Consider the following 13,202-nt stretch of genomic DNA (forward strand, 5'->3'; position numbering starts at 1 on the left):
CAGGCCCTGTCCATGGTGCCTGTGGTTTAAACTCTCAGGGAGAAAGGTGTTAGGTTTCCACCTAAAAGGGGGCATTTCTTGGGGAGGCATCTGGAGATTGTACTGGCGGCAGGCACCTCAGTGACGGGCAGAGCCACGTCTGATGGAATTATGGGGAAGCAATTACGGAGATGAGGCTCACTAATGCGGACAACTTCGGGGTGGAGGACTGGTCATCAGAAGCTTAAGCCAGGCCCCAAAGAACAGTAAAAGCAGCCATCTCAGTGGGGGCGGGAGGGGAGCGCCAAGTAAGGGCCTTTTGGAAGGAGAACGATTTTGAAGGCAGTGGCTGTTAATACTTCTTAGGACAACCCTGCCTAAGGTTCAGGGACAAGAGAAGCTGCCTTCTTTTCTGCCCTCCAGCCAGGCTTGCCTTCTGGGACTTGAAGGACAGCACTGTGTCTGCAGTTTGCACAACAAGAACTGCAGCCTCACATGAACTGTGCAGGTTCTGACACATTTCTGCAGCCCCAGAGCAGGTTCTGGGAGTGTCTAGATGGGGCACAGAACATTTAACATCGCAGACACCCACTAAGGAGAGCAAAGGAAGAACATAAGATATAATGATTACGCAATGGTTGGCACATAGTACATACTCAATACATATTTGAGAGGAGATGAGGCTAGGAATCCATGATCACTCATTTATTTAGTGGACTAGACTGAGGCTTTGGAGAAAATAGAGCTCTCCTCAGTGAGCTTCAACTGAGAATCTTTTAGGCCTTGACTACTTTGTCAGAAACAAACTAAAATTCCAAGCATCCCTTACGGCCTTGGCCTTGCAAAGACAGGCCTCTGCCAAGGGCTGGGAAAGGGATGCAGCAGTCTTCCTAGGTAGGAAGATCCAGTTCTTGGCCTCCTTTCTCTATAGAGACCTGCCCCTCCTCCATTTTCTCCACCTGGAAATTAATGAGTTTAAGTCTCACCATTATCCACTGGTTAATACAGAGCTGGAGGTGAGTTAGGGGGGATGATGGAGTGTGGAGCACAGGGGTATCTCTAAGACCAGCTGCTGCCCCAGGTCTGGTGATGGAGAGAAGGGCTGATTTGGGAAGCAGATTCTCCAGAACGAGGGAGGATTAACCTTTTCCATTCCCTGATAACCTCTTTCAAAAACAGTCTTTCCTCAGACCCCCACCTGTACATCTTGTTTTTCCTTTCCCTCAGATTTTAAAAATGAATGCAGATCTCCCCACCCCCCCACCCCTTGGGTACATGTAGGTTACTGCGCCTCTCCCTTCCTCTGCAGCTCCTGGATCTCGGCCTGAAACTGTAATTACAGCTGCAAGGGAGAAGTGAGTCCTGGCCATACTTTCAGCACTGATGGAGTTTGTGAAGGGTCTAGGAGTTGGGTGCTTCCTCCTCCTGTATCTCAATGACTTCCTTAAGCTTGTCAGGTGCCCAGGGCTCTACAGCAATAGGGGACAAACACCTCCCTCCTCCCTTGCAGCTTGCTCCCCTCCCTGCCACCCGCTGCAACCGCAAGCAGAACACAATATATCTGCAGTCCCAGCCCTGGAACAGTCTGCCAGTCTTCTGGATGCCAGAGTATTTGCTTAAAGGGCAAACCAAAAGCTAAGACCAGAGCAAAAACACAGCCACGAAGAAAGGTGTCGACCTGCTTACAATCAAGGCACCCCGAGCCCAGAGAAAAACCTGCACACAGAAGCCCTCCGCAATGCGCTCACATCACCACCACTCCACCCGCCGCATCTGTGCTTGCATAGAACTGTGTTTCTGTCACAGAATCAGCTTCTGTTTCTCTCTCTCAGTCTGTTTGCATCTCTAAGCCCCTCTCCGTCACAAGCCACACATCTCCGCACCCCAAGGGCTCCGGTTGGGGCAGCCCAGCCGGCGAGAGCCCGTGACCCCTCCCGCCTGAAGCCGCAGCGCCGAGCTCTGCGGAAGGCGACCCGGCTCTGTGGCTCCTTCCTCGGAGGGCCCTCGCGGATCGACGGTGCTCAGCCAGCCCCATTCTTGGCATTCACCGCGTGCCTTAATTGTATGGACATTTAAATCAAGGTCCGCTGTGAACACGGAGAGAGAGGCCTTTCTCCTGAGGAAGGAAAGGAGGAAGGAAAGCAAGGTGGAAGAAAGGAAGGGGGATGGGGAGAAGATGGAATGAGAAAACAAGGAAAAACAAGTAAAAAGCGGCGCGTGTGCGTGCGCACTGACAGCGGGGAGAGACGTGGGGGTGGGGGAGAGCAGGGAGAAAAAGGACCACAGCATCCTCCCTACCGCAGCTCCCCCAATCACACAGACAATGAGATAACAGCGACGTCTTCCAAAGGCTCTTTGTTCTCCCGCATCCTTTCGGATCCAGGCTTTTTCCTGCAAAGCGGAGGGGGTGGTGGGTTGACGGGTGTGGGTGGAAGTGGGAGACGGAGGGGTGCCTCCCCCGTGTTAATTATCCCGACTCCCCTCGCCCCTTCCCTGAGCCTCGCCTCCCGGGCAGTCCCCAGACAATGAAAAAAACACCGCCAACCCCACCTCGCCCTAGCGCAGCAAATCCTACCCACCCACCTCGCCCTCAGCTCTGCCCAGGAAACTGAGGGGGGCCAGGAGGGGGAAGACGAGGGCGAGGAACAAGCAGGGTAGCAGGGACTCGGCAGCGGCTGCCACCGCAGGGCGTGCCACCGCCGCCTTTACCTCGCTCGCTGAGTCCTGGCGCAGCCGGGCCGGGCGTGCAGCAGGGGCGAGCTGCCGGGGTCCGGGGTCGGGATCTGGGGAATCAGCCTTCCGGAACTCGGCTGCTGCAGTCCTCTCGCTCAGGTCCCAAGTGGTGAAGGGAAAAAAGGAAAAGAGGAAAAAAAAGGGGGGGGGGAGGGGGGAAAAAAACACCCATAAGACCGAGGCCCATCTGGCCCCTCATCAGCTTTGTCAAGTCTTGCATACGCTAAAATGCTAATGACCTAGATAGCTCATGCAAAATGCAGCAGGGAGGGAGGGAGCGAGGGAGGTGGGAGGGAGGAAGAGAAAGAGTGAGGGGGGGCATAGAGAGGGAGGAGGAGACAGAGGAAAGGGAGGGAGAGAGGGAGGAGAAGAGAGGGAGGGAAGGGGAGAGAGGGAGAGAGGGAGAGGGGGAGAGACAGAAGAATGAATATATATCTGTATATATATGTCTTCAAAACACCCCAACCACTCTACCCATCTCACCCCACCCTACCCCACCCCAAAGTGTCAATGGGCTTTACCAGGTAAAGCGTGGGCACAGATTTAAAAGGTCACTCTTGTCTAATGCGCTGGGTCCCTGGGTCAAAAAAAGGGGGTGGTGGTGGTGGTGGTGGTAGAGGGCCAGAGGATGAGAGTCCTCAAAGCCAAGGGAATAATAAGACATTATTTTAAACCCCCTCCTTCCATACCCTCCTCTACAGCTCCACTCTGTTTACACACAAATGCAGCTGCCTTAAGTGTGTGCATGGACATGTAAATTTTTCATCAATTTCTCAGAGCTCCTATCAACGGACACTGGGATTCTCATCCCCAGCAAAATTCATCCCTTGAACCCAAAGGGGAGTTAAAATAGACCCCTTTTTTTCCTAATGCTCCACCAGCTGGCCCATCCCCACTGTCCTCCCCCTCCCGTCACGATTCCCTCAGCCGTCCAAGCATCATCTCCGGCTTCTACTCTTTTCTAAGCCTTCCGCTCCCCAGTTTCCTCTCCAGTACCCGGATCTCGAGGATGAGGCAGCAAGCAGGAAAGCCAAGTTAAGTCTACCTGATCTCCCACAATTCTGTTCCTATTCCCAGAAAACAAACAAGCAAATACAACCCTTCCCCAACAATGACACTGTTCAAGCATACCAAAAGGCTGAAAAAAATTCAAGACGAATAGCCTCAGAGGTCCGCACGCCCGGCGGGCGCCCTTCGGCACGGGGGACCACTCGTTCTCCCCTGCCAGCTCTCCCGCGCGTCCCTTCACGCCGAGCCCAAAGCGCTTTGTCCGAGGATCCACTCAGGGTCTTCCTCTTTTTGTTCTTCTTTTTAAGAGACTGGTCACAGTCCGCAGCGTTCCAGTCAGCCCCACCAAAGGCAGTAGATCTACTGGGATAAAAGGGATCAAGATAATATATATGCAGATGAAGAAGGAAGGGATGCTGAGAGGCAAAGGGAGTCCGCATCTAGGGAGCGGCCGCCGGGCCGGGCCCGAGTTGCTTCCTACGCTGGGGAAGGGGCGGGCGGAGAGAAGGCGCTGGTGGTCGCTCCCCCTGGCAGGGGGAAATGATAACCATGGTAAGAAGCATCATGGTGATGATCATGAGCATGATAAAAAATTCAGAATCTCCCTTTGGTAAGCCAGAGCATGCGTGCAGAAGAGACTGCACTGCTGGCGGCGGCGGCGGCCGGGGGGAAGGAGAGCAGAGCAGAGCAGGAGGCAAAGGTTGTGGCGGCAGCACCCTCAGATGAATAATAATAACGCGCAGCGCAAGTTGCGGTTCAGCCTGGAAATCCAGCCCTCCGCGTGAACTCGCGTCGAGTGCGGATTGCAGGGGATGGGGAAGAAGGGGGGAGGGGAGGGAGGAGGAGGGAGGGGGTGGAGGGGAGAGAGGGAGGCAGAGAGGGACAGAGAGAATTTGGAGCCTTTAAATTTATCCTTACCAAGCCCTAATCTCGCTCGCCGTCCTCTTTGGGTGAGGTCGATCTCCTTTTTAAAAATTATTATTCCTTTAACGGATTATTCAGCTAAAAGAAGCCACATCTGCTGACTGTACCGAAAACAAGAGGATTAGGAGCCAGTCCACAGAGCCGGGCCCATAGCCCCCCACCCCCTCTCTGCACCAGCTCACGTCATTCTCACTGCCCCCGGGTACCTCCCTCTCCTTCTTGCTTGGGGAGAGCTGTGCCAAGGAAAATGCGGATTTGGGGAAAGTGAGAAGTGGGAGCTCTCGGAAGAGCGGGAAAGCCAAGGCTGGAGGTGGCGATTCGCACCCCCACATTCACACGCGCTTCCGTTTATCCATTTCTATCCTGGGAGAAGGGGGCGCTTTCGCCGTGCCCACATGCGCGGCACCTGCAGTGGTCCCTGCCCTTCGCCTCCTTAACGTAGCCGGGGCCGCGTCGGTCCCGGGCCGACCTGCTCAGCGGCCCCGGCCAGCAAACCTACACCTGGTCCCCCGCCCTGCTCCCCTTCCTCCTCCCTGGTGGCCGCAGTGGGTCCAGCCCGTCTCTTCAGCTATGGCAAATGGAGTGAGGGGCTTAGGGCACTGCAAGCTCTCTGCTACGAACCCCAGGTTGGACGCACGGGACAAGAGTTTCCGCAGGCCGGGAGGCGGCCGAGGCCCGGGGTGGGGTGGTGGTGGGGGTGCTGCGGAGGATGCAGTTGACATCATTGCGGAGAGCGCGCGGCTGTCCCGCCGCTGCGGCGACCGGAGCGACTTTGCACCTCCCGCCCCCGCCGCCCCCAGCCCAGAGCAGGCGTCAGGGCAGGACAGCAGCGGGGGTGGGGAGAGGGCTAGTCTTGGCGGGGCGGGGGGAGAGGTAGTCCCATCCCCCGCCCCCCCCTGCAGTCAAGGTGAACGTGAAGGAGAGCGGACGCGCGTGCCCGCGCCTCTGGGTACGTGCGCGCGCCGTCCCGGCTCCCCCTTCTCTGCCCGCGGCGCCCTCCCGCCCGCCAGCCCGCGCTGCCCGCTCCTCCGGGGGCCAGATGGACGCCTGAGATTAGAGCGCACAGAAGTGCGTCTCCACGTCCGGCCGCCACCCGTCCCGCGAACGTTTAGACTCACTTCGGGAGGCGCCTTTTGTTGTGCTGGTGTAGTCGTGTGGAGTGCTTTTCCGGGAGCGCGGGGTTAGCTTGGCCTTAAGGAAGGACTCAGAATGAATCTGCCCATGAGAACAAAACCCAGGGACACCCCTGCCCCGACCCCCAACAGAAACCCAGCGCCAGCAGTGAGAAATCTTCGGTCTTTCCCAAGAGTCGGTTCTGCAGCTGCGGGAGTCAACCCTCACCCCGGCGACATCCGCACACGCAGGGCCCATCTCTTCCCCCACTTCGGCTTTTCTTCTTTGATGACTTAAAAAAGAAAAGAAAAAAAGAAAAGAAAAAAATCTTAAATGTTCCTTGGGCTGCGCTGGATTCTGGGCAGCGAACGATGGGTAGAAAGAACAAGCTCCTGACAGCTAAAAGCAGCTCCTCAAATCAGATGGCCCGCGCGCGACGGCCGGGAGTGGTCCTGCAGGGTCGCGGCAGATGCGCCCCACCCGAGCTGGGACAGTCCCACGGAATGGTGACCCTGGGCCCTACCCCGGCTCACCCCCAGGCCATTTCTGTTCTTGTCAATTATTGGGCATTTGCCCCATTAAAAGAATAGCAGTCTCACAACCTCTCAGCACTGGCTTTTTGCTTCCAACGATGTACCGAAAGAAGCTTAAAAATAAGTAATTTTTTGGCAAATGCTAAGAAGCTGAAAGCTTTGCTTTAAATTGTCTGAGAAAGAGAGACAGAAAGAGGAGAAGAAAAGAATATAAAACATCCTTGCCGTAGATTTTTAGTTTCTGAAGACTGTAGTTGGAAAGAAACGTCATCCGGGAAATCATACCGGCGAAAACTTACCGTTCTGACAACGTTCCCCTCAAACTAAAATACTTTTCTGGTGGAAAAAACTATATCGGCGGTAGCTTGGCTCAGGGATTCCACCATTTTGATAAGGGTTTTAGATTCAGGACTATGTGTTTCCTATTTGTTAAGAATTCCTTAAACAGGCAGTTCCTGTACCCCTTCTACATGGAGGGATGGGGCTGTGGCTGGAATTCCAGGTTGTCTTGACTGAAGGGCAGCAGGACACACCGCTGCTGCCCTTCCCTCGGTTTTTCTTAAAGGCCCGGTTTTGTTTCACTGGAGGACGGTTTCTGTGCGGTCCTCCTGAGCCTTTTGCTGCAATGCAGGATATTTGCTCTCTCATCTTGCGGCATGGGGGAGGGGAGCAGAGGGATGGTTTTGTAACAGGCTCTGCAGGCCTGAGTGGGAACGCCTTAAATGAGAAGCTCCAGGTTTAAAAAGAAAAGGAAAGAAAAAGAAAAAAGGAAAAAAAAAAAAAAAAAAAAGAAAAAGCAGCTGATGCTGAATTAATAGTTAGAGCATATCCCTGGGGCTTTCTCTAGCCAGGGGGTCATTGAGTCCTCTCCTTTCCCCCGTCACAGATTTTTATATCTGTTTTTAAACAGTCCGATCAGATGCTGGGACATTTGTGATGGCTTCTTAAAACCTAAACCCTCTGGCTTAAGAGCTGTCTATACCACTGATCAAACTCACCCCAAATACTAACACGTTAAGAAATTACATTGTAAAACCTCCCCAAATCCGATTGACTGGGCTGTTTGGGGCCCATATGGCTGGACAGCTGTGCTGCTCCACGTGAAAAGACACCATTGCCCCTCGGATGGTATAAAGCGGGGGTTCCCCAGAGAGCTCAGACATGACCTAAGTATTAGCTTAGCCTGGGGTGAAGACTGAGTTAAATCTCTCTTTTCTTGGAGGTTAAAATAAAGACAACAACAAAAATCACAAGAGGTGCACTTTTGAATCCATTGTAAATTGCATGCCTCCTGCTGGTCCCACCAAAGGAAGGGAAGAAGACCCGAGAAATAAACTCTCTCCAGCTTACCACAAGCATGGCGTTAGACAAACCGAAGACACAGGAGATTGGAAAGAAATATATTATTTGCCAAGCATACCATGTGTTGGTGACATTTGTGGTTCCCTGTTCAGAGAAGCAGGGTTCTGACCTCAGCTGATGCCTCAGTGTTAACCATAAAGAACAGCCATCAGAGCGCAATTTCCATGGTGAGAAGATGAAACCGTGCTTTAAAAAGGAAAGCCCATTATGAAATGCAGCCGGATTTAATTTTTAATATGATGGCGGATCCTCTAACGCATTCTTTGCTGGTGTTTGCATTCAGGAGGAGTGATTCATCCTGTGGCAGAAATCAAAATAACACTCTGCAGTACTTTGAAACAGGCTCCTCGTTTTTAAAGGTGTCCTGAAATAGAGTATTCTATAACCTTCAAGTTGTGGTAGCTGGAGGAACTGAATACAAAACTCTGTCCCCACTGAAATGTTCAGGCTAGATAAGAAACAGGCTTGTTCTTACTTATCTCTGCGTGTGTTCACATTCTGCATCCTCTAGAACCCACTTCTCTTCAGGCCTTAAATATTTTAAAATAAGAAAGAGGGGGGAACCCTTAAAGATCAACCTGGAATGTAAAATCTGGGGGTAAATGCTGGTTAGAGGATTAGATTCATCAGCTGAGTCCCAAGTCAGTCACCATTTTGTTGGGGGAATTATTTCAATAATGAAACTACATCCTTTGAAAGCTTGATGTCCATTCAGCAGATCCTGAAGTGTTCCTTTAGTGTCAGTTCGCATCTTTGGAAATAGCTACAGATAGTTTTGTGGTGACTGTGGCTTTAAGAAAATAAAACAATTTTGGAGATATTATTTGAATGGCATAGCTAATGATGGAAGCCCAGACATCATTCCTCTCACTCTAGTAGAAGAGGAAATTGAGGCCCAGAGAAGGAAAAATTGCTTCTAGATATAATGTGGACAGCTGGAGCAAATTCTGTGGTAAAGTTAAGAACAAAATCTGTTCTTTTCATTTTTTATCTATGTATTTTTCTCCTATCATGTTTGAACTTCAGGTCTTCTTATGATTTTGTGAGTCAAAGCCAAACTGACCCCGGCAATTACATACATTGTGTAGCTTGAATTCAGGTTTTTCTATTTGAATTTCTTTAGTTCCAGAGATATTTCAGGACAAATTTCAGAAAAGGCATACTGTCAACCACTTGCCGCCCCAGAAGGACAGGGCAAGAGCCACACAAAAGCTTCAGAGCCTTTGGTCAAGTGAATTAAGTATCACAACATGTCTAGAAGATAATCATATGAAAGCCAGAGCTGGAGATTTTGCAGAAGGACCCCCCCCCCCCCGCCCCCAGGACAGAAGTCTGGCAAACACTATCCTTTTGTAATTATTTTGGGTGAAGAATGAGGCAAATGGCCAGAGTCTCTGACACAGATCTAGTTTATCAGGTAGCAGTTACCAAGTCAATTTGTTTTGCTTCTGCATTATTTAATAAATTATTCATATTGTACAAAAAAGGAAACTTTGGGGGGAAAAAAAACAAAGTAAAATAAACTGTGGTGTTATGAAGATGACTTCTATGACCTTGGGCCAGCTAGTTACTCTATCATAGAGGATCTGAAACCTCTTCGACATGAGGTGCTTGGAGTAGGTGGTTTCTAAAGTCCCTTTCAACACAAATAATGTATGATTCTGTTGTTTTAAAAAATTCACATGTTCCTGAGTCTGGAAGGTATTGTTTCTCTTTTAGTATCTACCCAGCAGATACTGTTCAGGACCTGAAAAGTTGAATACAGAAAGCTTAAAGAAGTGGGGTGTGTGTGTGTGTGTGTGTGTGTGTGTGTGTGTGGTGTGTGTGTGTGTGTTTAAATGGCATTCATCTGAAAGTACAACCCTCTTTATTCTTGATCACTCTCTGAGTCAGGAGAGGGTCCCTGTATCAGGTGAAAAGCCCTTTTTTATGCCCCTTTGAATGCCTCACCGCCATGTAACTGTCTGCCTCTTGCGTCTTCACGTAAGCCGAGCCCTGTAGCAGATTTAAAAGCCCTCCCCTTTAGCTCCATCCTGACCTAGATTGCAGGATGAAGACTAATGATTCATTTGCAATGCTTATGATGGGCAACTTCGGCAGGGTTCTCCCCCCTCCCCCCTCGTTCAGAAAGAAGCCCTGTTACCCTTATCATCTGATATTACCACAAGTAAATATTTTTGTTCAATTGCTACACAGGGCATGAGGCTATTTCCTAATGAATTATCTGCCCCAGGGAGATCTATAACTTGCCAGTGCTTCAGGCAATTTTTAGCATGTGTCAGATTGTGTTTGCATTGGAGAACTGGGACTGGGGTTTTTTTTGGTGCGAGCAAACTATCCGTTTTTCTTTTCATCTTTATGCAGAGATATACTCTTCAACATACCTTTACAAAGAGAAAAGCCTTGTTTGTGTTTAAGAGTCTGACGGGAGCATGCACACAGAGTGTTCCTATGCATAAAGGATCAGATTATGGAGAGAAAATAATGTTCATATCTATATGCAGATATTGTTTTAATGCAAACTGGACAAGGCTTTCTTTGAGTTTCATTTAGAGGCAGCTTCCCTCTACTCTAAGTTATGAAACCAGTGCATTACGCTCGGAAAAATGGTCCTGAGTAATAATGAGGTGCCAATTGGTGTATTCATTAAATATACAGATTTGAAGCCGAATTAGTAGAAATTACTGAAATGGAAATCTTGTCAATCATGAATGAGACAGCTGACAAGTCAGAGGAAAAAAAAAACACAAATGTGATTCATATCTTGTAGGATTGTGTCTGAGGATGATTTAAATAAATTTGGACATTAGGTGGTGACAAGACGAAAATGAAAAATAACATCCAATTGGGCCAAAAGACTGTAGTGGGCCTGGGGAGTGTGAAAAAGAAAAAAAAAGAAAAAAAGGAAAGGGGGAAAGGAAGAACAAGGGTCGTTTGGAGCATAGCTTGTTTGTAATGAATGAATGAATAGATGAAATCTAGAATATTTATTTCCCAGTAGCCGACACTCAGGAGAAATTCAACTATTGCTCATAAAATAAAATCAGTGTCCCTTCTGTGTTGAGCAGCATTAAACAGATTATCTGCATCCATAACTCTGCTGGGAGGCCACAGAATCGTCAGCTAGATGTGTAGTGCAGGCAAAGTCAGTTTACTTTCCATCTTTAATTTCCAAACGCGGTAAACGGGCATTTAAAAACGTAGGTAAAACAAAGGGCCACTGCATGCCAGCCAGCTCCGTGCCGGGCATAGTGCTCTTTAGGTGTTTGCCAGTTATGATCTGCAACCTCACAGCCTTGCTAACTCCATTTTACAGAAGAGGTGACTGCTTCCCTGAGTGGTTAAATGACTTTCTCAAGTGCATAAGCTGGAATTGGAATCCAGGTATGACTGGCCTCAAAGATTCCGTGCTGCAGGCTTCCCAAAAGAAACCAGAACAACATTATGTAATATAAAGCTGATATTAAAAAAAAATTATAAGCGTCTGTCCTGCCTCCTGTACCAAGTTGAAGCAAGCAGTATGAGACTGACAGAGCAGATGAGAAACCCCACTTAAGATAATTTTTCCTGCTAAACTCTGTTGTACACTATGCAAATATGATTGCAAAAGTGGAACATTATCAACACTTTAATGCTAGTTATCTTTCAAAGATGATACTTAGCGTAATCAACATAAACTTAGTATACTGTATCCTAAATAATAAAAATGTTGGCTTGCATCATTTTGACATCTTAGTACAACCCAGAAAGCCTATCTAGATGATATGTAGTGATAATAACATTCTGTATTCAAACAGCGTGTTAATGGTCACGGGGCGGTTCATCACCTGGGGTGGAGTGGGGGAGGGGAGCTGGAAAATAGAGAAGGACTTAGGAGGTCCCCTTTGGGGACAGGGTGCCCGGGGAAATTCTTGGGATGGAGGACTGTAAATCAAGGTGAAGATACTTCCATTTGGTTCTGGAAGAGCTCCTGCTTCCTGTCTCCCCCAAGACAGGGCTGATAAGCAGGACCCCTGCCTGGCAGAGATGTTTCCTGTTTTCAGTGCATGATTAGATATGCTGAGCTGATCCTAAACAACAACAAAGAAAGAAAGAAAAGAAAGAAAGAAAGAAAAAAAAAAAAAAGACGAGGGAGGGAGGAAGGAAGGAAAAAAGCCGAATGGAAAACTAAAGCAAGTGATGGAAAACATAGGAGGGAATAAAAGAACGATGGGAATTTAGTTTTTATGGGATTTGTTTCTCTGTTTTATATACATATTAATTATATACATATAATTAAATTATTGAACTGCCCCAGGACAGGGAAAAATGCCATTTTACTCCAAATTCCTCACTTGTCATATGTCAACAACAACTGAGAGTTCCCTGTCTGGTAAAGGAGACGGCATGCTGGCAAGACGCTGCCTGCGTGGGGTGGGCTGCTGGTCTGGGGCCCAGGAGGCCTGTGTTCTAGTTCTTGTTTTGCTGTGGTTACCCTGGACAAAGCACTTTCCCCCATGGAGGGTGCAGGGCTGGGACCCAGAGCTCCAATCTTCCTTTGTTCTCTTCCCTGCTCCCTGCTCAGGAGGCTCTCTCCTGAAGTTTGCAGGACAAACTTAACTCCCTAACTGTCCCCTCGCTGTCACCTTATACTTCTAAGGGAATTTCAAAAAAATGTAACATCAATTCTCAGTATTTTGGGAAGCCCTAATCTGCTGAGGGGTGCTTGGGCGACACAGAAGATCTTGGCACTTATTTTTCTGTTTCTCTCTAAAAGGGGGAGCCAGGCATGACCCCTGCTCCTGTCATACCCTCCCCTCCAGAAAAAGAGGGTTCAGGAAAGTGGGCAGGTGAAATGTAACGCCACGTGCTGCAGGGTCCATGGCCGGCTCCGGCCTGAGCAGAAGGGGAACCTGGGGAAGGGTTGTTTCATGATGTACCCTATAGTTGACCCGTTATAAACAAGCAATGTGAAAACAACAAATTATGAAATAGGGGAAAACACATCTATGAACGCCTCCTGAATCCTGGGGAACGTTTTTGAATCCTGAAAGTCTCGGAAGCTCCCACAGAAACGGAGCTTGAGCAGGATGGGGACACTGCCCCCTTGGGCTGCCTGGCTGTCTTGGCCCTGATGCATGTGTGGTGGTCAGAGATGGGAGAAAATCTCAGAGCGAGGCCATGAGGACATTGAGGCCCAGAGGAGCCTTTCCAAAGCTCCCTGCCCCATTACTAGGTAGCTGGAAATCAAAGAGGAAAGGTCGGCAAAGTATGTGTGCAGAGGAGGTTCAGATGAGAAGGCTAAAAATATGCTGGCACAGTGAGGGTGGGGTTTGAAGGGTCTGCTGATTTGCTTTTGCACTGGGCCTGAGCACAGTGCTGACAGGACCCCAAGCTTCTGAGGTTCTCTTTTAGAGGACTAATAGTTATACCTACCTCAGAGAGTTGTCATCAGGATAAAATGGCACAACGCGTGATAGACACTTAACACAACACCTTGTCATAGTAAGTGCTCCACGACATTAGCTGAAGACATTTTTTTACCTCAAAAAAAAAAAAAAAAAAAAAAAA

At 49.2% G+C, this 13,202-nt stretch overlaps 1 non-coding gene across 1 annotated transcript; it reads right to left on the reverse strand.

Annotated features, from left to right (window-relative positions):
- On the reverse strand, positions 2,006-2,090 carry MIR124A-2 (microRNA 124a-2). The gene has a single exon (NR_031540.1). It is a non-coding gene; the product is annotated as a microRNA 124a-2 (primary transcript).

This window comes from Sus scrofa, chromosome 14, assembly GCF_000003025.6.
Source record: "Sus scrofa isolate TJ Tabasco breed Duroc chromosome 14, Sscrofa11.1, whole genome shotgun sequence".
Lineage (NCBI taxonomy): Eukaryota > Metazoa > Chordata > Mammalia > Artiodactyla > Suidae > Sus > Sus scrofa.